The sequence below is a fragment of the Harpia harpyja genome, chromosome 1 (assembly GCF_026419915.1).
Source record: "Harpia harpyja isolate bHarHar1 chromosome 1, bHarHar1 primary haplotype, whole genome shotgun sequence".
Taxonomy (NCBI): domain Eukaryota; kingdom Metazoa; phylum Chordata; class Aves; order Accipitriformes; family Accipitridae; genus Harpia; species Harpia harpyja.
In genome coordinates, this window is record NC_068940.1 from 15,115,613 (window position 1) to 15,143,045 (window position 27,433).

Consider the following 27,433-nt stretch of genomic DNA (forward strand, 5'->3'; position numbering starts at 1 on the left):
ATGTTGGTTCGGAAAAAAAAAAACAGAATTAAAAAGAAAGAATAAAACCACAACTTCTCGAGTCAACTATATTCCACATGAGCAAGAAGCAGATCAGTATGGATCACCTTGATGGAGAAAGGTTGCCTCCGAGATACAAAGAAAAGGCTACCTTGGACAAATGACTGTCATAGATTGACCACACATAGGTCAGTCTGCACTTGTGCTATACCTCTTATAGAAATTGACATGTAAAGTCAGCCAGCTGGTTGGAAAACAGCCAGACTGCTGCTCTATTCAAAAGACCAAGAGCTTCTTTTGTGATCCCGGTGAATTATTTCTTTTGCCAACCTCAGTTTCTCCATCCTTTAAATGGGGAGCGTGAGGGATAATTACGTAAAGCACACAGTGAGTTCTGAATATCTAACACACTAAATAACCTTTCAAAATTGCATCTGTTCACTAAATGAAGAATATGAAAGGTATTCTCTTTATTTTTAGGTGCCAAAGATGTCTTTTAGAGTCAATCACAGCTGAAGTTTTCAAAAGTTTCCAAAGGCGTTCTCCCACAGTCATTTATGACTCAACATGTAGTCAGTGTTGATAAGCTAATTCAGGAGCTTGCTCTCCGGTTACCACAAGTTAATAAAGTAAAAAAGTTCCTAGGTACATTTGTCACCTTCTGAGAGCAGCGTGTTACTGTGAGTGAAAGGTGAACTGTGTCCATGCATGACCCTAAAACATGGATTGAAATCTCTTCTTTACATAACAGACATTACCAAGAGGTGACCACCATGTGTTATTGTGCATAGCATTCACTGAGTGGATTGAGAAGGTTAAATGATTTTAAAATAGGAAATAGGATAGGGGAAAAAAAAAAAAAAAGACAGGGAGTTTAGGGATCCATATTTCATGGAAAGAATAATATACAGGACAGCAGTTACAACAAAAGAATACCAAAGCAAAGAACATCATGTCAGTTCCAGTAGAGAGCAGTTATGTTTGAACCCCTTTGCCTTCTTCCATTCATCTCTGTTAGAAACATAAACTAAACCTTCCTGACAATTTCACATCTGCAGAAGCCCCTGTTAGACACAAACTTCCAGGAGAGGTGTTTGCATGTCTGTAAAATGGCCAGGTTTGAAGAGCCATTTATCTTGGATGAAACATCCCTGCAGGAGTTCACGGTGAGCTTCCCCCCGTCCCCCAAAACCCCTGCACAAAAAAAAGGTTAAAGGTTTGTTAGACTTTGCCACCCATCCTCCTGCTCTGGGGGTTTTCATAGGCAAAGCCTGAGAGCCACAAGGATCCTCTCCAAAAGGAACATTATTTTGTCAAAGCAAGGAAATGATTAAAAAAAAAAAAAAAGGACATACAGATAGTAATGGTAAAATCATGTGTTATATTAGTGCGCACAGCCACATATGTTAAACATTTAAATCTCTCCTAACAGTTGCCCAGGGAAACGTTATGTGAAATACCTCAAACCAATACTATAAACACTAATAAAAATTTTAAGCTCTGTGAGGTAAGATCCTATTATCAAGTATCATCTGTAAAGTCCTATTGATTTAATATTATGCCATAACATACAAAAATGCCAGACACTTAAAATGTAGAAAGCAAACTATAAAAATGCTTCATTAAAAACTCATCAGTATGTGTTAGTAGTTCCGTCTGAAGCTGAAGTGAACTGGAAGAGAGAACTGCTGTGCAGTGGCTAGAAAAGAGGAATAAATGAAAGAAAGCTAACATTGGCTTGCTTTCTGGGCTCAGAAAGCTCTTGCCAGTAACTTCTTCACAGCTGGGAATCTGTGATCCCTGCCTCTTGCTCTGTAAACTGGAAATAATCCTACATATTCAGATACCTTTCAAGAGTTCAGTGAGAATGAATTACTTAAGGGAAAGTCTTCTGTAAAAACCAGTATTATTTAAAGTATTTGAACATTTCTTTCTTTGTGCGGTGGATTATTGCCGCAGCTACTTTATGAAATTCAATAATATTATATGTAAATAATTTGAGATATTTTTAATAACCAAATACCCGAATGTACTTTTCCTAGTCACTAAAAGAATCTCTTAGCAACTGTACCTATCATTAACACACAAAATAAGCCCATATAACAGCTTTCTTATTTTCATCTCACAAATTTTAGTGATGACTGGTCACTGGATTTGCCCAGCACCAAAACTGCTAAAAAGTCTGTTGTAAATTAAGGGTACAAGCTGCAGCAATGATTACCCTTCCTGAATTGAAAACAAAAAACCACAACTGTCCAAAATACTGTAGAAACAAAACAATTCCACTAGTTTTGAAGAGGACACAATTCTCTATATGCCTAACATTGCCTAATACTACATTTCAGCATATTAACACTAGGCCACTGCACCATGGCCATGACAATATCAACCCAAAGGCTGACACTGAACCCTGGGAAATTTTGCACACAGGTGTAACAAACACCTGCACTATATAATATAGTGCTAATCAACTGTGAAATTGGATGGTATTTAATAATCTGCCAAAAGAGTTTTATTTCTTCCATACAATTCCTACTCCATTGACATTGAATTCTTTTAAGTGGCTTTTATATTCTTTTTTATTTCAAGTTCAGTTGAAAAAGGCCTTAAAGCAGCATGTGTAATTTTCAAAGTATAGAGCCATCTAAAATTTGGAAGAAATAGCAACAAAGTAGCAATGGATAAGTTGCTGCTACTGTGACTTTCACATTTTTAACATGTCTGCAGACATGATTCAAAGAGTCTTTAAGACATGTGATAAAACTCCATACTTTGTATAGACATAGATAAAGGGGCTAAAGGTGAAGACTGGACAGGCTAGAGAAGTAAAGTCTTCCTTTTGCTTGCTTTCTTGAACTCAAACTGCAGTCAGTGTTGTTTTCTCTGCATACACAAATATGGAAAGCTGGCTAGCATTAGGAAATTATTGCAGAGAAGTCTGTTTGCTACCCCAGCTCTGTTAGCTGTCTGCTTCTGACCCGCAAGCCTCCCATTCAGAGATGCCCAGACCAAGCTTTTAGCACGTTCTGACCCAAAGCCTGTGAAGGACAGGAGGACCTTAAGTTCCACAGCATTTGGATGTCAGTCTCATAGGTATTAGAGAAAAACATCTTTAAAAAAACTTATCATAGCCCGAAACATCCAAACAGTCTCTAATCAGTAAAAAGAGGTAATATTTGCTTTTTTTTAATTTCATGTGACAACTTATCAGTGCAAAGAAAGCCTGCTTTCTGTTTAAAAAAGTTGTTCACTTAGTTTTCACCAACTCTTGGTCCTCTGATCATACTGCTGAGATGTTAACTATCCTCTCTTACTTCATCTTCTTCTACAGGACTCACGTTAAAAGGAATTTTCTTCCCCCTCCCTGTTTTTTTAGCCTCTTCTCAATTCAGTTCAGTTCAGTTCAGTTCTTCATATTTTCTAACAATTAAAGGCCCAGAGTACCTTGTAAATTTATGGCTGCTGGCATCAAACATTATAAACAAGAGCAGCAGTGGAAATGTTTGAGTCGTAGAGTCTTATTCCAACTTTCTTGGGCCGTAAGCTGTGTACCGAGATTATGCCACATTTCATGGACAACGGCTATGACTGAACCTTATCTGGAGAACGTGGCACCATGTTCATCAATCTCGAGCCGTTCTAGAGAAGACATCTCCAAAACTCCCATGTCGGGTTTGGTATTTTACTGTTGTGGAGGCTTGGGGTATTTTTCCCCCAGAAATGACATGGGGCCACCTGCCATGCATGAGTTTGCAGCACGTGTATGACGCACACTCCACATTCCAGCCATTGCTCACTCATATGTGTAAGCAGCACATGTTCTCCTGACATTTCTGTACCTACGTCCTGGCAAGGATCAGGTTTGCATAGGGTATATATAGGGGGGGGGGGCGCAGAGTGTGAACAATTAGCTCTGACTTACAAGTGGTAATTTAGACCAGGCCACTGTGACCTCTACCTTTGGAAGAAAAGACATTATAAAACAACCTTCCTCGATCACTCAGAGGTGCATTATATGAAATTTTATGCAGTCTAGGTTAGAGTGGATAGGGCATGATGTATTTGAAGTTATATCCATACTGAATCTTCCTGCACATTTACCTCTAAAATAGTGGGAAAGTCATGTCTTTATGCAGCTAAAAGACAATGTATTCTTGAACTTGTATACAAGTTTGTCTCATACATTGAGCTTATTCTTAAAAACTTCCAGCGCTGGAGCTTCCATAACTTCTCTAAGCAACCTGAAGCAGTGCTGACAACTTTCTCTGTTAGAGGGTTTTCCTAAAGCATAATCTAAACTTCCCTTGGTACAATTGAAGTTGATTTCTTCTTGTCCTATCCATGGATGACAAGAACAGTTTATTCTCTTCTCCTTTGCAGATACCTTTTATGTATTTGAAGTTTATTATTGCATCTCCTTCTCAGTATTCTCTCAAGTATATAGTTATATTGCACACAAAAATATATTATAATTTTCCAGAAGTGATCAGTACTGAGAAAAAAGGGGAAAATTTCTCTTGAATATTTTTCTGAAGAAGTTGCATTCCTATATGAAAAGAAATTGAAGATACTCTATGTGTGTCTGTGGACATATAATAAATTCCTTTGTGAAAATGGTACAAGTCAACATATTATTCTGTATCTCCCAGAAAACAATGTAAGATTTGGCTTTCCTTTGAACATATTGATTTCCTCTTCCATTAAAAAAATTACTCAAATCCCTAAAACAAAATCTTAGGACAGAAAAAAGAAAAACATCAATTCATAAACATAGAGCAGGAGTCAACTTTTCAGAAGCTCACATAATAAAATTATTATCTACTGGTTTATATTTTAATGACTTAAATTACGACCTTTGTAAGATTATCCTTATCCACCACTCCCTTACTTTTCTGCTGACTTTTCATTTATTTTTATTCCTTTCAGTGTCTATTTCATACCTTATATATCCCTGCCCTATATATCTGGAACTTCTATGTTCCTCTACCTTCCTTAAAAATTAATTCTCTCTAGCAATCTTGACCACCTTGTTGTCTTCAGCGTTTATCCTATGGTTGATCTGTATTCATCCACTTAATGAAAAATCAGTCATAAACTAAGAAAGGGCAGGGAATATATGATAGCCTACTTTTATGAAGTTCCAGTTCAAATTCATCATTCTAATCCTTTACAAATAAGCAAAAAAACCCCAACTTTTTCTGAAACTCTGATCAAGAGAGATGCAGATTTTGTTCTTGGATTGGCCATAGAGACGCACCTTCTGGGGCTGGACTGGCCATAGGACCTAGCACAGAAGTTCCTATAATTTCTTTTATATCTGAATCATCAATTGTGTTTTATAGATAAATCATATCTTTGTATTTTTCCCCATTGTGGTAGTGGTCATAAACTGTAGATATCCCTAGCAAAGAAGGCTACCTCCTTTAATCATTTGCAAATTAGGTGTTTTGAAGAATACCTTTATATCATTTACAGAGTATTTCTGTAGAAATCTCAGTGAAATTCAAATCTCAATAAGCCTCAAAGAAGAAACAACTTTAGACTTCAGGGAACAGGAAAGCCACTAAAATATTCGAGGATTGCTACATACTAGTCACAAAGGAGAGAAAGTATTGTACACTGTAGTGCACAAGTGAGAGCTAAAGTGTATCTGCTCTTTCTCTAGTGTACAACAGCTCCCTGAGAAACAATATAAGCTTACAGCTGCTCAGCTCTGAAACAGATTTGAAAGCAAGCATGAAAGCTATGAACCAGATTCAGAAAGTCATGCTATTTACTAAAAGTTCACAGATGTCCATGATGGTAGAACAGGAAAACCACTCTCTTTTCCCCTCCCTTCCTCCCTCCCACCCTTCCCAACCAAAAATGAAACATCAACGTGGATCAGTGAATTTATCCAAAATGATCCATTTCTACAATCAACAGTCATGTTGGACTCTTTTACCGCAGGGGCTGAAATAACTGTATGCCTAAGATTAAGTGACATACTGTGTCATAAGTGATATACCTTTATGGCTCCCCTAGGGTCTGCCCAAAACACTAGTCTGGAACTCTGCTTAAGGTCAGAAAGGAAACAGCCTTATACAGGGCAGGAGCATACAGCAAGAAAAGTCTGGCACTGAACTTCATGAGGTAGGACTAGAGAATTTACTGCTCCACAGGGCTCTCTGCATACAACTACTCTACGACCTGTTAATTAATTATGAATTCTGACTTCCTTTACTATAATGACCCTGGTAACTATCCTGGAGATACTCTAGTGATAAATGATGAGAGCAAGTCCCTGAAACAAACTACAAAGAGATCCTGGTTACAGTTCAGTGATCAATCTGCAGATGCCATGTACTGGCCTTTTAGATATACTACCACTTTCAAATTCTGAGCTTCTCTGTAAGTGTTCATATGACCACTTTTTGCAGGAAAAAAAATGTTAATAGACCTGTATATCTCTCTGTAGAAAATGTCTAGATCTTTGAAGATGAAAAGGATAATGGAAGACACTATCCATGTTCTGGGGGTGATGTTTTCATACTCTGGAGCAGATCTCTTTCATGTGGAAAAGTATTTGCACACGAGAGGTAATCCACTGCAAGTTGCACGGTGCAGCATTTATCCAGGTCAAGCACAACTCACACATGACAGCCCACTGTTAATGAGTTTCTTTGGGTGAATAAGAACTGCACAGCACATAAAAAAGCCACCATAATCAGCATCTGTCTGCTTAACAGCTGAAGCTGAAGTTCAAAGCACTTCACCATCAAAGTGCATGATATTCCTTCACTGAGTGTTGGGCTCCACTATCATCATCTCCTGCTGTCAAGATATCACATCAAGAGTCTCACCTCTGCTTAGCTGTCCCCAATTTACTATACTAAAAACAAAACAAACCTCAAAACTCAGAGTTTCTTAAGGCTGAAAAACACTATGTGATAAATTACCCATTAATAGCCTAAACCTCTATTTCCAGGAAGCCTGTTTAAAGGAAAATTCCTGACTTTCTGAGGCTAAAGCAGAGGTGTCATAACTTTGAAACAGAGCAATGAAAGAAGTACTGTCTCCAGGTGCAGCAGGAGCTGTACCTCATTTCATCTGCTGGGTAGACTGGTTAAAATCTTTGGTTGCAATCCAAAACTTTCTGGCAGCTAGCATCCTGTATTAAAATTTATAAACCACGAAAGGCCTTTTCTTACAAAAAAGTTATTTCAGGATGGATAGGCTGAAAAGACTTGAAAGGGACAGTCATCAGAAGTGGTTATATGGAAAATTGGATGTAAGTAACACCTTTCGCTCCATCAGAACATACTAAAAATACAGTAAATGTAATTTCAGTGAGAAAGGGAAACTGTATTGATTAAAAGACCTGTGGAGAAGAGCCCCAAAGCTGCCTGGCCTGTTGGGAGGTAGAAGTTTTACAAAGGATGTATTATCTTCTCCAGAAGAAACATACTGATAGCTCAACTTCCTTCAAGCTGCAAAACTCACCTACTGTCCAGCCCATGATATCACAGCCCTGGTCAGAAACAGTGGACATCCTCTGTGGTGACTGCCCACTTAACAGGCACTATCAATAGAAAGAACAGTCAAGATACATGTGTGTCTCAGGCTGTCCCTCTGTGATCAGCTAGCTTTATGAAACTAACCTTTAAAAATCAAAGGCAATTATCTTTGGATTCATTATGAGTTAACCTATTTTCTCTGCTATAAGAACACTGCAAAGATAACAACACCCAGCCCAGTGAAGGTCCCAATGTGGCCATGGGGCAAATGTAGTGCTCTTCTGCTGAATTACTACCAATTTGTTTTCACATGTGGTTGGTTGTTCCCTGCTGCCTTCTACAGTGAAATCAGCTATGGGAGTGCAGAAGTGGAAAAGGTGGTTTGGGGATTTTTGTTTGTTTGTTTATTTAAAACACCAGTAAACACTCTCCACAACTACTATTATCCTATTTCTGCATCATATACTCACTAAGAAATTCTTTCATCCTGCTCCACTGCTAGGGCACTGCAGCAAAACCAGGAATTCACTTGTTCTGTAGGTGAGCCAGGGCATTGGTTATTTATCCAGGCAGGCTCTGCTGAAGCAAACATTTTTTACCAGTATGACTGCAACTAGAGTTGGAATTAAACAGAATTTAACTAAGTAAACCAGCATGAAAAGCTGCGTGCAGAAAATACGTTGACCCATCTCCTCTTCTTCTTCTTGAAAGCCTAGTGTCAAAAATAGTGAAATAAATGGCACATTCATATTCAGCATGAATGTCAGAATCCAGGACTGTGTGGAAGAAGGGAAAACACCATGAGATGCATATACTGGAGACCTGTGTTTTTAGAGAAGGGGTAATTTGACCTGATTTTATTTGTAGGGTTTGCTAATCCTGGTGAATATTCATTGATACTTTAATAGATTGTAACTTGTGCCTGGCAAGTTTCCATAGCATACCTCTATGCTTTAGGGATGAAGAATTCAAAGGAAGGTTGTTACATAAAATTTAACTTCTGAGCTATACTAAAAAGCCCTAAAATCCAGGAAGTTAAGTATTACAGTTTTTCTCCCCTTTGATCTGTTTGTTTTATACCAATACAAATAGCCCATTCTGCTCAATTTCATATGACAGGATGAATGGACATGAGGTAAATAAAGGTCACAGAAATCTCCTTCCCTGTCTTCCTGTCCTGCCCAGGGTGCACGTGCTAATACCATTTTGCACTGGTGGATATTCTCAGCGCCAGAAATGCCTTTTAGCTACGTCTTCTTTTGTAGCTATTTTCTTCCCCCTACAGCACTTATTCAAAGATGAAACATGGCAAGTTCTCAGCCTCATAGCTGAACTTTGAAAGCCATCAGAATCAACAACTATTTTTCTCCCCTTTAACCCCCACATATTCCAACTAAATGATCATTCCTGACTACCTGGCTGTAAAGATTAGCCACATTCAGTGCTCAACCAAAGACATTCGGGGAATGAACAATATCAACAGCCGTTACAAAGATCCTGAGTGGCATTTCTTCAGTTTTCAGTTACTTGATGAGATTTAAAAGGTGATACAGTAGCTGGCAGGACACTAATACAGCAAACAAGCTGGGATTCACCAAATATCTTCTACAATAAAGCCTTTTCCAATTTTAATTTGTCAAGCTTTAATAGTTCAACTTGAAAATTCCAAAAATGAACATCAGTCTTGGCCTTAATGTTGTGAGAAATTTCAAATTAAATTATTTCCAGGAGAAAAAGAAACTTAAAAGATGTTTTATGTGTGCTAAATATATCGTTATTACCACTTACACAAAAGCTGGGGAGAGGACTCTTGCTGACAATTACCTGCCTTTGCTAACTGAATGAAAACAACACTTCAGACCTCATCAACTTCTTTTACACCAGAGATTTCATAGAGTCTTTTCACAGGTACATGCAAGCTGCATGGAGCTTGCTTTCCTGGAGGCCATTGAGCCAAGGAAGGACTTTCTTTGCAGATGCTTCTCACCTTCAAAAGCCTGCAGTGGCACTGGTAGATGTACCCCTGCACATTGACATCTTTCTCCCATGCTTTCACTTCTCTCTATGACACCCTTCACGCAGTCTAGAATCAGTAAAGAACCTGTTCAAATGAAGTGGTGTGGGTAACACAAGGAAGAATGTACTCAATGGAAAGAAACAAAAATCCTGAGAATAGAGTTGTGAACAGCCTCCTGTTTATCATCCAGGAGGGTACCCAAAAAAGTAGTATGTGACCAGATGTTAAGACAGTCCATAAGAACTGGGGGAGAAACTCTGAGGCTGCACTTTTGCCATTTTTCAACTTCTCAGTGCTTTTCTTGGGAAACAGTGTTACTTAAGGCAGGCCAGGAGTAAAATAACAGCTGCATCACACAGTAAAGAAGATGAGCTGTTTTTATTTCATAGAAATGCTGCAGGAAAACTGTTTTCAGAGGTCAGTTTGGCCATCTGATGAGCAAAATGACCCAAAAGACACACAGCTGGATTACAGTGCCTATAACTGAAATGCTATTTCCTTACCTTAACGTACAGGCTAAGTAAAATCATGTAAGATTTAAAGTGGTTGGCCTTTAGACCAACTAGCTAAGCAAAAAGAGCGCTTCCTTTGGCTAGTCATAGCTTTTTCCAGACAGAAGTTTCTTTTCATAGAAATTTTATCAACATGTAATGCTGGATAAGTCTGCAGTTTGAATAAACAATGAAGTACACCAGTGTTACAGAAGTTGGCTAAATAAAACAGTCTGGCATTACTGATTCATTAATATTCCACTGTTGAAACAGTGTGTTTCAGCCTGTAAATGCTGAGGAATTACTTTTTTTTTTCCTTTTAGGAAAAAATATCTTATTAGTGCTATGCCGCTTCCTGAGAAGCCTCCCTACCACATCGTATCACTTACACAGTTGCAGTCCTACCTCCCAAACCCCTGATTTCATGCAACTACCAGAGTTTTCTCTTTTTTTCTTCTTCCAGAAAGTGTGAAGCAGTCTTTCATTAGACTTTGAAGAACTCCAGTAGTCACCATTATTAAACTAGAGTCCAGAATGAAAGCCTTGCGTTAACAGAATGGCTCAAGAATTGCTAAAACTAGCTCACAAGCATCTAAAGCCAGATATTTTTTCCCAGCGAGTACAGAAGAACCAAACCAATGGACTCGATCTGCCTACTTGAGCTCAGCAGTTGTATCACTTCTTTGCCAAAATGCACACATTGCACTTTCCTGATGTCACCTGCTCCAAATTAAAATTCAGTTACAGTGCACACCTGCAGGCTACTGAAATGGAGCCTTTAAGCCTTTGCTAAGTCCATTCTGTGGGATTCAGTGTTAGTTTTATGGGGAGGATTTTAAGCTAAAGACACCAGAACTGAAGTATGATCCATTTAGGAAGGAACTTCCACATAGGCGGCTAGAACAGGTGCAAGGCAACCTTTGCTGAGAGTAGTCAAGTTTCAGTGTGCTTCACCATCTGATATCATTATGTGCACCCAGAAGTGTTTCTGACTGCTCTTTGAAAAGTCTTTAGGGAAGTTTTGCCTGCTGTTCTCATTTACTTGTGAACTTCTGAAGGGCCTGCTTGAACGTTCAGGTGAAAACGACTGCATTGCAATGTTATAGGAGTGGGAACACTTCAGAAGCTGAAGAGAAAAGCAGTCATCCTCTGAACAACTCATGCAGGACTCCAGCTGCATACACTGGTAAACAGGCCTAGCTCCTTAATGAAGCAGGTGGTCAGAGCAAGCATTGCCCTCAGGAGAGCTTCAGTGCTGTCCTAGAAACCTGTCCAGAAAAAAGGAAGATGGGAAAAGTTTGTACCCTTACCTTTCCCACGCACCCCATGTAGTTGGCCCAATCACTAACTGGTTTTCTTATCCTATCTGAGAAAAGAAAAGGGGGGTGACGATGTTTAGCCAGCACAGTCTGCTTGCACCTGTAACTTCCCTGTGCTTCAGCATAAGGTGGACTATAGGCTCTCTCTAACCTTGCATTATTAAAATGCAAAGAAACAGGGAACAGAAATGTTAGGAGTCTTGCTGCATTGTAGAGCTGACCACAGTGATCATCCTGCGTTATGCAGTAGTAATAAACCCTCAAAAATAGGAAACACTGACTTGAAAAAAAATCAGGATTAAGAAACATAGCTATGCAATGTAAGAAAACTAACATTCTCTAGGAGCCAGACCTTTTGCATTTCTTGATGTGTTTTCAGGCTAAATTCTTACTTTTTTTCAGTATTAAAAAAAGTAAACGTAACATTGCTTAGAATAAGTTTGTTGTGTTTATGTTAATGAAAGATGAGTTCGGGATTCCTGAGTGCCTAGTGGCTCTGCTTCTGGGACAGGGAAACACGAGAAGAGCAGTCTTGTTATGAAACAAACTCTTCTCTTACCTCAAAGGCCCTCTCCTCTCTTCCCATGACCTATCCTCATCTGCTCACTTCTTCTATTTACAGAACTCCATTAACGTTACTCGCTCTAATTTGATCACAAGTTTTTGGGCTCCATACAGACAGTGCCTGGCTGATTTCCATGGCCTCTGTCCTGTGGAAGGGCAGAGTGGAGGATCAAAACGGTCCCTTCTCACTTCATGCAGATGGTGGAAGCTTATGTTATAGGCTTTTTTTTTTTTCTTTTAAACTCTGTAATATCTTTGGGATCACAGATACAAGTCACACAATTTTTCTCTTTCCTATTTGAAGGGAAGGCATAGGTAGATAAAGCCCTACTGATATGCCTGTCTGGCTTTCCTCTCCTCTTCAGCAGGATAGCCAGCAATTAGTATTATTACAGTGGTTAAAGCTGGACATAAACACAAGGAAAATTAAGTTACAGAACTTCTAAAACCCATAAAACTAACCCTAGTAATCTAAAAGATGTTTTCCCTAAGGTAAGCATCCTCTCTAGTCAAGGGAGAGAAAAAGCGAGCATTGTCTACAGGACAGTTCACCCCATGTTACAATAGAAGACGAATGGAAAGAAGTGTCCCTGGTAGTACTGCTCTCCTTCCTGACTAAAGGAGGAGACCAGATTCGATTAGACACCTAACTTTTCAAGTGCTATGGGCAGAGAAGACTCATCTCACCTTTTGCCCCCGCTTCAAAAATGGTTACAACTATGCTTAGAAAACAGCATGTCATCATCACAGAAACTTGAATTACAGCTTTCAGCATCATTTAAATTATGTCTGCCCTTGTCCTGGGCAAGAGCCAGTCCTGTAACCCTGCTCCTTCTGCACTGTCAGGGTAGGCTCTAATGAGAAAGAACAATAAAACAGCCTATTCTTGTCTCAAAACATTAACTAGTGGGTCTTTGATTTTGTGAGAAGATGTGGTGGATGGTATTTTCATCATGACTCCTATCGATGTATCTCTCATGAATGTTGCTTGGAGAAATGGCATTAGCAGGAATCATGGATTAGACCTTGTCCTAAGGGTATGAAATATATGAGGACTGATCAGAAATCACAAATTATTTCCTCACTTTGCCTACACAACACAGATGAGCGTTGCAAAAGGGATTATTCCTCTCAAAATATCTGATTTTCACTCTTTGGAAAGTCAATTTTCATGAGCTGGAAAAAATCCACGCTCTTTGGAAAGGTAGGGCAATTTTACACAGCAATCTCACTTTGCAATTAGGCCATGCTGTTTGGTTTCTTGCTAGTCTTCTCAGCTGGTTTTATGGTCTCAAAAAACAGTTCATTCCTCTCTCTCTCACTTGCTTTCTTTTTTCTTTTTGTATTTTTTAAAGAAATACGCTGTTTCTAACTAATGCTTTTACTTTAATCTCAGTACTCACTGAAAATTCATACATATGCCTGTAAGTAATATTAAGGCTCTAGAAAATCATGATTGCTGTGACAAGATGAATGCGGAATGACTGATTGCCATTTCTCCCAGCACAAGAGGATGGAGACACTCAACACAAGTATTGCACATCGGTTTCAAATGAGAAACAACAGATTCTCACACTAATTATTTGTTGTGGAGCTTACTGCCACAGGATATTGGGGGGAGGGGGGTTCAATGGGGTAAATGGACATATAAAAAGGCACTGGATAAAATTATAAGGGATAGCTTCATGAGCGGCAATACTAAAGATCTAACTTATGGCCATGGGCTACTGTCTGACTGTCTGAAGCTAAGAGGGTCTCACTGGGAAAGAATCTCACCTCATGTTCCTTGATTTTAGATACTTCTACTAGCCAGCTGCAGCTGGGATGCTGGCCAACCTCTAAATCCAGAATATTCATACAAAAATCCCTGCTTAATCGCTTGTAATCCTTTCTTTCTACCACTATAACATAGTGGAGATATTCATTACTTCTAGGTCTGTCCTACCTAACAGCTTGGGAGATTTTGGGCTTTTTGGCTTCTCTCTCATCCTGCTTGCACCTGAAAACATCTGGAAGCCTTGCCATGACCTCACTCACCTTTCTGCTTGTGGGATTCAATTTCGTGACTGCTGCATTTTTTTTTTTTTTTTTTACCTGAATTTCTCATCTGACACTACGGAAAATGAATTGTGATTACCAGGAGTACAAGGTCCCTAGTCCCTGAGCAATTCATATGATCCAGTGTGAGAATTAAAAATAGTTGTCACTGGAGCTAACCAAAGAGTTTTGAAACAAAACACTGGGAAGTTTTGGAAAATGACGGCTCATGAAAACAGAAGACTTTGATGGACATATGAGGATATGCCACTTCCAAATCAAATTAACTGAGGGAGAAGGCAAAGCAATGCTTGCAACCCTACTGGAACGAAGCATGTCTACTTTTCATTTCAGTGCAGTTTTGTTTATTGCAGCCCTCTCTTCAGGGGCACAAAATGATTACAATGAAACTGAAAACTTTATGAAATTATCCAGATTATAAATTTCTTTGCAAACTAATTTCAATGAGTTTGCTTAGTCAATGGCTTTGTTAGCTTCCAGAAACCTACTGACCGAACCAAAGTATACTTATTGTGAAACAGAATCAACTAAATTTGACATAAAAAGATGATTTTATGTGAACCTGGGGGGAGCTATTTTTGGTTTTGTTTTAAATGCTAGTCTGTGTTGAACACAGCATACAGAGTTAAGGAAGAGCACGAAGCTCTAACAACTGATATAACTGTTGGGATCTGCACAGATTTTTTTTAATATTTCTCCTTTCTTTTCTCCTTTTACCCCTGCAGTACTACTTCTTGCCATTTCCCTTAAAAGATATGGTTTCTTAACATGTTTCGGCCACACTGTCCGCAGAGTACAGCCAAATACTTCAGTTCTTCAGTTTTGCTGTACTAGCTGTTTCAAATTTACTTTCAGTGGTAAACATGCCACAATGGGGAACATCACCATATATCAAGTAGCTGTGATCAGGCAGATCAGGTACCAGTAATTTTCCTAATAGAGATCCAGCATCAGAGATCAAGCACGAAGGATCAGATGTCTGCATTGCCACTGTCCAGAATCAAGTGTCATGGATCAGGACTGTAACTGCAAGGAATGAAGTGTCATGTGTGGCAGAGCAGGGAGCAGATAGCACCCTGGACCTCAGTGCAGGGACTGTGTCTCCATAGCTTCACCACTGGGCATCAAGGATTAATGCAGAAAAGGCAAAGGTGGTTAAAGGCTTGTTCTCTTAGGGGAGCCTAATGCCTCTTTGCAAAACATTGATTTGGTCATATAGGCGTGTCTCTGGGCAAGCAGCACCTGCAATACTGTGTGTGCAGTTAATTTTTTTAGACACTGCTAGTCATGCATTTGACTTGCTGCTCAATATATAAATACTTGTATATTTTTTAAGGAACATGCCCTGAATGCATGTAGTGACAAGGGAACATCCCAAACTTGCATAGCAGTGCTCCTGAAGGGAGCTGAAGGGGCATGATTTCTTGAAATGGTCCAGTTTGAATCTCAAGGATCTGTCAGTGCCCTCTACTCCTCTTGAACACGGTTATCACTATGCCTAGTGCTTTCAGACTTTGCTGAAACTGGGAACTGTAGTGGAACACGAAGAAAAGAAAAAGAATTGGAAAAAAAAATTAAAATATTTCTTCTCATTTGGTTCATGTTTCAAGTTTCTGAGATCAAGAGAAAATATCAGGGAACTAAGGTCAAGTCTCTGCTCAGTACCTATTTGCTGTGCATCCCCTTAAGCAAGTTGTGTAATACCTTTCTGACTCAGTTTCTCCATTTTTCAAACAGGGATAATAATACAGCAGTATCATTCAGAGGAATCATAAGATGTTGAGAGCTTTGAGATGGGAAGGAGGCATCAGGCCATGAAAATGCAAAGAACTGTTACGTCGAAAGCTATCCACAGAAGCATCTTTAAGTACATAATCAGAGCTGGAGTGGAGTGGATATGCATCACACTAACTGAAAGAACAATTATGCCTCTTTTGAGTAATGATAGTTAAAGTAAGCAATCTGTTTTAACCTTTCCACTTTCTGACAGAGTGCTCACATGATTGCTTACTGCTACAGGAAAAATAACCCATAGACACAAAGCCATGAGTAACAGCTGAAGGGACATGATTTTTTGAAATGATCCAACTTGAATATCAAAGACCTGTCAGCTGCCTGCTCCTCTTGAACACATTATCACTGTGCTCAGGTCACTGTCCAGAAGCATTTTCTGCAAAGCTGTTGGTTCTTGTAACCTGCGTGTTTAGGCATGACAGAATGCCCACAGCAGCATGCTCCCTGCCTCATGCTAACAGCATCTCTTAGGCCCTTGAAGTATGAAGAAACTTTCAAAGAAGAATCATTGACTTCATCCATATGCTAATACTATGTGAAGATTAAGTAGGGAGCTGCTGGTAGGCTCTAAATTCACACCATTTCAGCGCACTAACAGGCATTCACCTGCTTGAACAGACTAATCCTGATCAAGAAAAAATTTCGCTGGACAGGGGACAGTGAGGGAGCATTACACACAACAAACAATTTACATGAACCTTGAATACTTTATTCCATTGTGAGGTACAATAATTTACATGTCTCAAATAGAGACTTAGAGGTGTGCTTTAATATGAATAAACAATGCAATTTGCTTTTTTTGAGGTTTCTCAGGCTTTCAGGGCTCATTAGAAATTGCAGAGACAGAGTTAAACCTGATTGCAAAGTATTTTGCAATCAGTGATTGCAATGATTGCAATGACTGAAATCAATTATTTCAGTCTGCTTCGTTAGTGCTGCAGTCCCCCTCACAGCACTACAAGTCAGTCTGCTCAAGCTCAGGTCAGACTATTTGAGTACAATTGTTTTAAAACTTCATTTGTTTTTTAAATGCTCACGGAAGAAACTGAGCCAACAAAATACAAAGGAGAAAGAGACAGGTAGATTGAATGAAAAATAAACAAAAAATAAGTTCACCTCTTCCACCCTCCCCTCTCTTCCCACCTTACCTCCCCAATCTATAGGTAGATATAATAACCATTCAAAGCATGAAACCCTGCAAATGTCTTTAAACTGGAAAGTGTTTCAGTGACTTGCATCCCGGCTTTCCGTCATCCAAGGTGGGATAGATGAAAGTATCTAAGGGAGGCAATCAGAAATGCCTTGTACTGTGATTATCATTCACTCCTTATCTAGACAATGATCATCTGGAGGCACCAATCTTGTTTCTGCCCTGCTTCATCTTGAGCTGGGAAATAAGGTTGGTGGATACAAGCAGCTTTAATTTTTTTTATGTTAATACACAGTGACAGATCTGTAGATTTTAGGATAGGATGAGCAGTTTATAATAATGTATTCTAATTAGCTTGCATTAGTTCCTGAAGATTATCTTGTGATTCCCAAGAATCCCTCAGAAAACAGCTTATTGTCAAGATGCCTAACACTGCTGAACCAAAAAAGGAAACACCATTGTCCTCAGGAAGCACACAAGTAGGTTCACAGAGAACATCCAAAACTATGGTTTGAAGCTATGACACATTTTTATAGTGCTTGGTATTAAGTCCTTGGTATATGAGCCATCTGTAAATCCCATCTATTATTAGCAGGGATAAAGGAATATGCCTGGAGCCATTTAAGGAGCAGAAACAATTGGAGAGAGGTGGACTTGTTATAGTTAACATTCATATCACTGAACACCATGTTTAGAAAGTCTCCTAAGCCCACAAGACTCATCACCATTTGCAGGTACTTCAGTTCCCAGCTAGCTTTGATATAAATGGTTTATAAGCCAGAACAGAGGAGCCAGCTACAGCCATTACATCCTTACATTTCATATCACAGGTCTGAACCTTTGTCACTCCAGCACCTGCTGTGCTGCTGACAACTACAGTCTTCTAACTTTTCAAGCTGCTCTGACACCATCAGCATCTCTTCAGAGGTCCACAGCCTCTCAGAGAGGCATGAAACCTGATGTCTGTGTTCCACTGCCCAGAGATTATCGGCAAAACCTTACAGGGTGAGCAGCACATGCCTGTCACTGCAGAACAATCCGTGGCCACATCTATCACCAGTTCTTCACCTCAACTCCAATGTGAGCCCTGTTTTTTTGTCAGCCTGGAAAATCAAACAAATGGGCTATTCTTATATATGTTTATTCCACAACTGTTAGAAATATGCACTCAATTTCCAGACTTTTGCAGGGTTCACAAGGAGCAGGCTACCAAGAGATTCCCAGGAAGTTAACTGGCTCCTTGCCAGCACGGCACCCAAGCTCCGTATCTCTTAGGACTTGAATATTGCCATTTACAAGCATAGTTGCCCCCTTGCAGCCCAGAGTAAGGAAAGCAGAAATGTGGTCAAGAAGGGCAACAACCTCTTTTCTTTTACAAGGACAACAGGGTCTTTCACTCCCAGGCACTGTGGTTGTGGCAAAGGTACGGAAAGCCTCTCTAAAGGAAATGCAACAGCATCCAACTGATCTCTTCGGGAAGGATTTATGACAGAGCCAGCCCAAGCACAGTTTGCAGAAGAATGTTTCATGCTTTACCTTTCAGTGGGCTGCTCTGCTGTGTTATTTAATTGCTTAGCTTGTTTTCCAAATTTTAGCCCATGTCAAGCAAGACGAAGTACTCCATTCTGACAATCTCTCAAATACCATCCCAAAGAAAGTCCATGAGAATTAAAGACCCATTATAATCAGCAAAACCTGGTTCAAAAAGTCAGCAAAAAAGACTTCTTTTGCGAATTCTGAAACCTGATCTTCATACCTGTTTCTTCTGTTTCTCTATCTAGATATTCCCAGGAAATGACAACTCCCATTGCAAGCTCGTTGGCAACTCAGAATATGTCCACTCCAGTCACGCACACGTGAATTTACATTCACAGCAGCTGGCTGAAGTCTGGTGATTTCTGATCCCTTGCATGTCTACCAGAGAGCACATTTACTTGGTATATGAAGTGTAAAAGAATGAAAATCATCTGGGAAAGGCAAGTGATTCCTGTATCATATTAACCCCCAAAAATTTCCTCCCCACCCCTATAAAACCACAAACGACCTGACATCTTGACTGCTCTTTGTAGAATCCAGCTCCATTTTCATTCCTGAAGATAGCTGTCTATTTTCTGCAGGGAAAGGTCTGTAATGCTAAGAAAAGGAAGTAAAGAATGCCAATCACTTGACAGCAATCAGGCTAATCTATGCTGTCCACAGTACAGAAGTCAGCATAGGCAAAGACAAGTATTCTGCTATTAAAATTGCCATGGAGACCTCTAAAGTATAAAGGTATATTCTGCCTTGTAGAACATGGAAATATCTTCCCTCCACCCCCAATGCCATATTCCAGCATCTTCAATTCCAAAAATCTACTCTTTCATACTATCTGTGGGGTCTGGGCTAGCCAGATGGCTAAACCATTGCAGAATCAACCCTTAACATAGAACACTGAAGAAGCCAGCTTAAGTGAAATGGAAGAAGTCCTCAATGAACAACATATGAGAGACTTTGTAAATATATGCGAAAGCCAGAAAGGCAGATGTGGAAGGAGCTGAAATAAATTGTGAGCATTGAGGAGACTACAGAAAAAAAGATTTCTGAGGGGAGGAAGACCAGAACTGATCTCACGCTACTATACCAGGAAACACATGATCAGCAAAGCCTCATATACAAAATGGCTCCGGTATGACTATTGTCAACTATCGTCAATCTAAAAAGCAAGATCTTGAGAGAAGAAAGGACAGAAAGAAGAAAAATCCAAGATTTTTTAAAAAGCAACAACAGAAACAAGGCACAAAACATGATAAATAAATCTGAATGTAATATGCTGAAACCTGGGCTGAAACCTGCACCACCTAAACCCTCTGAGCAATGGCTTTCAGACAAAATTGGGATATTAGCTATGTCATTCTTCCAAAAAGGTTTTTCACCACTGGAGGTCACTGTAAACTGTAGTTGCTCTTTATCAGTCCCTCAAAAGAAAAAAAAAATAGACTGTACGCAAGTAATCTAGGATCCACATTTTGAGGTGAGACAGAACTGCAATATCACTTGCAGAGTATTTGAAAAATACCCACAGCTAATCGGTGAGGACTTCTCTTTGCTGAAGACAGACTTGTTCTTGTTCCAGCTTATTGCAAGCAGAGCAATTGGCAGACTGCTGAGAGTTTAGACAGGTGCCTGCATATACACAGGGACCAGTTTTGCATGTCAGCCTGCCTCTCTTACCAGCCTTGCAGACACTCTTCCTGAACATCAGCAAGCTAACAACAGGTAAGGTGATGGGAACACAATGGGAGACCTACTATTGCAGCTTATAAAAATTACAGGGGGTTTTTTTAGAAAACAAATCTAGGATTATCTGCATTAGGATCTCTAAAAAAAGACAAATGTTTGGCAACAGTTCTTAATAAAAACATAAGCCTGCTAGGTTTGAAGGTTTACATCCTATGTAATCCACAGATCACAGTTCATCTGAATGCAATTTTCTTCTCTGTTTTCATTTCATTCAGATGACCATTATTGGGAATAATATTTCAAACAATTCCTAGCCCACCCCATTCAATCAGATAGCAGTGCATATATACTATACGTTACAGATTTTAAACTGATGCTCAGACAGTAAATGGATGTTAGTCCAAGTTCCTGTCTCCCATATTGTAGAAGTCCTACTGATATGATTATCAGAAGGAACAGCTGATGTTCACAAAACAAAGATGCTGGGTCACTTTCAGGGAAAAGAAGGATGAAAGCACTGGAAAAGAATAAAGACAAATGAGCCTGGCTAGTTCCCAATGGCTTAAAAAAAAAAAAAATCCAGCTTCATAAACCAAAGACTTTATATTTCAGGGATACAGCTGAAACTCCCATTTGACCACAATTCTGACAATGAATCAGTGGCAGCTGGGCAAGTTTTATCTGAAATGCACATTTTATTTACTGCAATTCCACTTTTTTGATGGGGAGAGGGAATAATCCTAATGCAGGTTTCTTTATTTTCTTCTCAGTGAAACACAGCAGACCAGTTCTTGGCTTGTGTCAACCAGAATAACTCCAAAGGAGTTTGGCCTGGTTTGATCTAAATGAAGAACTTCTGTAAAAGAGAAGCAATCTGGGTCTCTGACAATTTAAAAAGAAATTAAAAAGGGGCCAGCTTTTCTTTGCTCCTCCGATTTATCTTTTACCTTTTCCTTTATTCTTTTGCACTTTAACCTATTTCAAGGAATCAGCAACAGAAGGCTTATCACACAATCCATGGTACAGCAGAATCCTAACAAAAATGAAACCCTTCAGAACGAAGCTTGAAAAAATCCTCTGATGTGATTAAAGCATTATACTGGTTAAGCAAAGGCTAGCTACAAAGACGAGTTCACTGAACAATAACTTAATTGCTTTGTTGTGTCATTCTCCTTTTGTTTTTATTTACACATAGAATATGAAATCCTTGAAAGAGTAATTATCTTTTTACTGGATGTATGCTCACACAGCAACAAACACCGAAAGAAGCATGCCTTTATAAGCTGAGAAGAAAAAAACCAGGATAGATATTGAACAATAGATAAAAAGATGCTCCAAAGCAATGTTTTGGGGTTTTTTCCTGTAAGATGTTTATTTGGCATAAACCTTAGTGTTTTATTTGACACTCAAACTAATTCCCATTCCAAATTCATACTGATAAAACTTGTATATAACACTACAGACATGCACTTCTCTTCTTCCTGACCTTCCTTGCATTGATGGGTCCCTATAAATTATTATGGTTTCCAAGGTAAAACACAAAATGCAGTTTCTAAAGTCAAATGTAAGTGAAAGATAATGGGGGGGAGGTATTTTTAAGAGTCTAATTTTTTCTTTGGTGTCTGCTGAAGATTTTGGAAAACCATTCATAGTTCCAGACACTGCATACATTAAGAGTATGATTCCAGATGCAGGAGATCCTGGGAACTATGGGAGACTTGGCAGGTCTGGAAATAGATTTTAAATCATTATTGCCAACCCATATTCTTTCAATTAAGCATTCCACTGATTTTGGAACCCAGAGATAGCTAAGAAGCCAATTTTCTCTACCACAGTCACATGATGCTGAAATGGAGATGACTGAAGAATTTGTGGGGGAAAAAAAAAAGATCTCCCACATACTTGGCAAATGCTAGCTAATAACATGAAGGCTTTCATACAACATGTGTCAGAGAATACAATTCCAGATATAAGAAACAGGTGTGAAAAGGAAGACATTTCTTTCATTGCAAGGGGGTCACTTTCTTTCATTGCTGCAGTAGCAGTATGCCTCAGGCCCCGGCCTGGAAGTCAGAAAGTCTGGCTTATTGCCCTGCTTCTGTCACAGATCTGCTGGGTGACCTTGGGTGCTTCTTTCCATCCCTCCGAGCCCCTGCTTCTCCATGCAGTTCTGTAAAGGCCTGCCTACTTAGACTGTCAGGTCTCTGATGTGACAGCTGTCACTCACAGTGTCCATAAATAATCTCTAATGCAGTGAAACTTTGTATTGCCTGAGGACATAAGGAGCAAATGCTCATCCTGAGCTGGCCTCCTGAAATATCTAACCATGCATGAAATTACTGCTAATGAAGCAGGGGGACCACATACAGCACAGGCGTGAGCCAGGAGTAGTACAAAGAGGCATTACACAAGCTTTCTTCAGAAGTTCTATGCTAGCCCTCACAAACATCTTGAATCAATCTGTTGCAGTTGGTGGCAGCCAGAAAATATTTCATAGGGATTCTTTAAGAAGATAATCAAATAAAGTCTGATTGACTTGTTAGGAACTCCAACCATGAATTCCTAGCTAAAGATTTTCATACTTGCTCTCTGGAGTAGCTGCCTGATAAACGTAAACAATGTTTAGTAAGTGACTTACAGTTGAATTTACAACTTATACTTGTACAACTTTATTATAAAGATTTGTAATACAAATTTTATTATGCAGCATTATGTGTACAAGGTGTTCCCCTTACAGCAAGGAAAGCACTGTAAATACTGTGTTTAACAAACCCAGTAACTAACGTGACAGGAGAGGCAGTAGTTGTATGTGGAATCATGACATTGAAGAGAAAATGCCTTCAAAAACCTGGGCAATTTAAGTATTTGGATAAATCCATACCTTTGCATGTGTCTCTATTTTAACAGACAGTGAGTTAGTCTACAACTAAAAATGAAGCATGTACACAATGGAGTTTAAAGATACAGACCTTGGATGTACTGCTGGAAAGCTGCAACAGGGAGACAGATCTGCCTTTTACTGGCTAGAATATTGTCTTGAAAGAAGGATAGCTTAGAGGATTAGAAGTGACTAAAATAAAAATACCTGTTTACAGAAACATAACTTAATAGTTTTAGTCAATTTGTCTGATTCATTTATCCTAATATTCCGAATTTTGTTCATTCTTCCATTTTAGTGGTGCTATATGGACTTACGTTTAGACCCCGCAATTCTTTAGATGTCCTCACCAGCAAGCTACTTTTCCATACTGTACAGTTCTATTCTTATAGAACAGGTTTCTTATGAAACCATAATAAAGCCCTGTTAACATATGAGTTGGAAGAAATACATAGGGTAGGTATAAATACAAGACCTAGGATGCCTCTGGCATGGTCTAAAACATGAAGGACCAAGAGGCTTTAGGCAATTTCTCCAGATTTAGAACTACCAAACATGGGTCTACCACAAATTTCAGAAAGACAGCAGGAAGTGTTTGGTTTGACAAAAGCAACAATTCTCTTGGTGAACATGTCCTTTAAAATGTAATGATGATATTAAGGGCTGTGGCATCGTCAAAGGTCAACAGAAAATCGTCCTGCACCTTGTTGTCTCACTGCCAATAGTTACGATAAAAGGCTGTAATTTTCTCCTATCGTCTTCAAGTACAGTCACTATTTAAGATATGAGGTCAACTAGACAGGCTCACAACTAGATAGGGTCATATCTGAAATTAAACCTATATGCCCACGTATCTGCTCCATCACTATTTAGTCCAGGCGTGGAGTTAGGGAGATCTTGTGCACCAATATGTCTGCTTAGTTAGCCTTGAAGACAGGGAACTACGGAAAAATAACTCTTCTCCTTTACATGTATTATAACAACATCCTGTGTGCTTTCTTTAGCATAAGGTCATATTATAGAGCCTCATTTTCATCTCTCTCAGGAATTCCATTTGTAAATGTCAATCAAGCACTTAAAAGTACTTGACTACATAGTACTTAAAAAAAATCCTCCCTTATATACTATATAATGTGTGCCTAAAAACCAGTTATGTTTTCAATATAAGCAATTAAGGGATTTGTTTAACTCCGGAGTGAAAAATAAACCATTTTCAGCAAACACCAGGAATTACACTGGATTGTCCATATAAGGGGAAAAATGAAGATCCTCAACTCCTCAAAATGTTCATTACACGTGAGGTTTCTGTTCGAGGTGACAGAAATGAGACCTCTCCTATGTAAGGGCCCTTGTTTGGAATCCTCATGCTGTGCTCAGCACTGGAAAGTCACTTTTACTGCACCGTGACCTCTGCTAAACGTGTCCACAAGACATTGCACAAGGGTGCCAGAAGAGAAAGGTCACACGGACAGTTTGGACGTATCTCCCTGCACGTCCGTGTATATTACAAATTGGCTGGGTAGGTAACTTGTAACAAGACACCTTTGAATGATCATGGGCAAAAGAATTCTTTGCTAAGCCACGCATCTAAGGTCAAAGAGGAGTTTTTAATGGAAGACAGACAAGATTCAACATTTTTTACACTGAAATAAATATCTATGCATTTGCTGTATCAAAACTTATCTGATTTTCAGATGTTTTAACAGTCACATATTCTAAAGGTTATGATAAACCTCTCACCACAGTATTCATAGGATCTAAATAAAAACCAAGGAGCATGAACTGGGGGAGGAAGGAGTGAATTGCATGTAAACAGACACCAGAAAAATAAAGAAAACAAGTAGAAGCTGCTGCAGATTTTTTAAATTTTAGATCCTGGACCAAATAGCGTGCAGGACCTTTGCAAAGTAATCAGCATTCATGAAATGGCTGGGATCCAGTAGGCTGAGGGTTTGGAGGAACACCTTCCCTCCGATCTCGGCATATAGCTATGTAAAGAGGATACTAGACAGAGAGTCAGCAATTTCATTTCCATATTACAGATGTCTCTGTACGGATGTCACTGACTGAGAGCATGACCTGAGGAGACTCTTCGTCCATCTCTATACCTGTTTCTCATTTGACTTCTCCCTTATCCAGCTGTTCAGACAATGAATTCTGTGGAGTGGATCCACCCTGTACTGTGCCTCACTCAATCTCAGTTAGGGTCTCTGCTTGCTCATAACACCACACACAATTATTACCAAAGGCCCTTTATAACCCACTGAACAGATACAGGCTTACCAAAAGTACAGTTATCTGCCACTGGCAGTAGTATTCTGCTGTAGTATCACATACAGAAAGGAAATGGATTTACTGAAAGTTACTTGTTACAGCTCTAAATTTTCTTTCTCAATTAACACTCCTTTGAGGAAGGAGCATCATGACCAAAGGGTAGCACTGTTCCCTCACACTCCCTTAGGAAGCTAAACACATTTTCTCCAGAACCACAGAAAAGTGAGCAAGAGCCATAGAGCTCTTTAGATCCCATCCCCCTTCTTTCCTCACTTCAGGAGTTCAAGGAAGTACCATTCTCAAATACAAACTCTGGCAGAGATCACCAGCCTTTCTGATCACACCAGCCACGTGTCCAAACCTTCACAGGTCTGAGAGCCACAGGACACATATCAGCACGCAGAGGAACAAGGGAGCTGTAGGAATGGTTTACTTGCAGTTGACAACAATACTTTCTAGAAGGAGAGGGGGAAGGATGAGTCTGGAATGGACATGCTATGGGGTCCTCAGATGACACGGCAATCTCAGTCTCAGGCTGCTGTTGGCTCATTTCCTCCCAAAGCTAAGGATTCAGATTATCCAGGAGTCCCTGCACAAGCACAGCCCTACTGCCAGTCCCTGGCAAGGACACTTGCCCTGCTCTTGAAATACTTCTGAGTCCATGCCACCTTTCTATGTATGAGGACTTACAAGAGAGCCTGGGAAACCTGCACTTCATGAGAGAACTTTTAACTCAAAAGAACAAATATAAATTATATGCAGAGCAATCAAAAACCAAATGTCTGACATTTTTTCAATTTAAAAAGTGAGTTCATGACATGTGCAACAAAACTGGCAAAGAGCTCTGACAGTCACTGGCTTATGCGAAATTCAGGAAAAAAATACTTTAGTGCAGACAAGGACTAGAAAGCCATCTTTGCTAGTCTTAACACAGGGTATTTTAAAATCTGTTTTCTTCGCAATGAGATGGATATAGTTCTCTTGCTAACAAATACCATTTAATACACTGGCCTTAGGTCTTAAAAACTGGAAAATAAATTGACAGTAGCAAAACAGTAGAAGCACAATAAAAACACAACAGTTCTTTTTCTGTACAAACTACAATTCATCCAAGAAAAAATGCAAAATCTTAGTGAGGTAGGCATAAACATAAAAGTGGATCTTTTTTCAAGCTCATCTGTGAGTGCAGTAACAGCTTCAGACTGCATCAGAGACAAAATGAAAACCACCAAACACATACTTGATTTTTTTTATTTGCCAGTGAATATACAGAAAACCACCATCTATAAAGACAGAGTGCTGGTATGTCTTCTACATGTCTATTAATTATCTTCTCTTTACCACTCCTGTTTGACTGTCTTGCATGAAACACACAATTCTACACTATTAGCGGTTTCAGTAATTGAATGTGACTGAACTTTAGATTCAACAGAGCTGCACATCAGGGACAATATTCTCCTTGACAGAATGGTACTGAACAGCTAGTTCTCCATCTTCTATCAAGTTGGCTAAAGAATGGACTTAAAGGTCATTACTTAAAAGTGAATGTTTAAAAAAAAACAAACCATCATTCAGTAACTGACACTACCAAATTAATTAACAACATGGATAAAGACATTTCTAACATGTTTCTACTTTCTGAGTGTCCCCTTAGTCCTTCTTTTCTTTCTGTCTATCCATGCATATATGTAATAGAAGCAGAATCAGTATAAATGGAAAGAGCATCAAAAACCTTAATAAAATCTGGTTGGTTTGCTTTTACTGAGAAAAATATTAGTACAGATTTCTGAAAGAACAATTTTTCTGATGGATTAGAGGACATTCATATAATAAGTTTCTCAGGTCATCATGGAAGAGTATACAAAGAATTCTACACTTTTTATTTTGCTTTCTCCAATTTCTTTATGAATCTTACTAATCTTGAGTGCTGATATGTGTAGCAATATTTCAATTACTCTCCTTATCACTGTCCTGCAAGCTTCTCACACAATGTGTGAAAAATTCCATTATATATCCACACACTACGTCATGGCTCTTTTGGCTAATAGTACTAGAAAAATATGCAAGTGTGAGCTTGCAGATTATCAGATCTCGAACTTTAGACATTAAATCAGTTTTGAGATTCCACGAGTGGATCTCTTCACAGAAAGAAAGAATAATTTAATTTGCAGCA

At 39.2% G+C, this 27,433-nt stretch overlaps 1 protein-coding gene across 2 annotated transcripts in view; it reads right to left on the reverse strand.

Moving 5' to 3' along the window:
* Positions 1-27,433, reverse strand: part of MYLK4 (myosin light chain kinase family member 4) — an 84,298-nt gene that overhangs the window by 34,426 nt on the left and 22,439 nt on the right. The gene's annotated exons all lie outside the window — the stretch shown is intronic.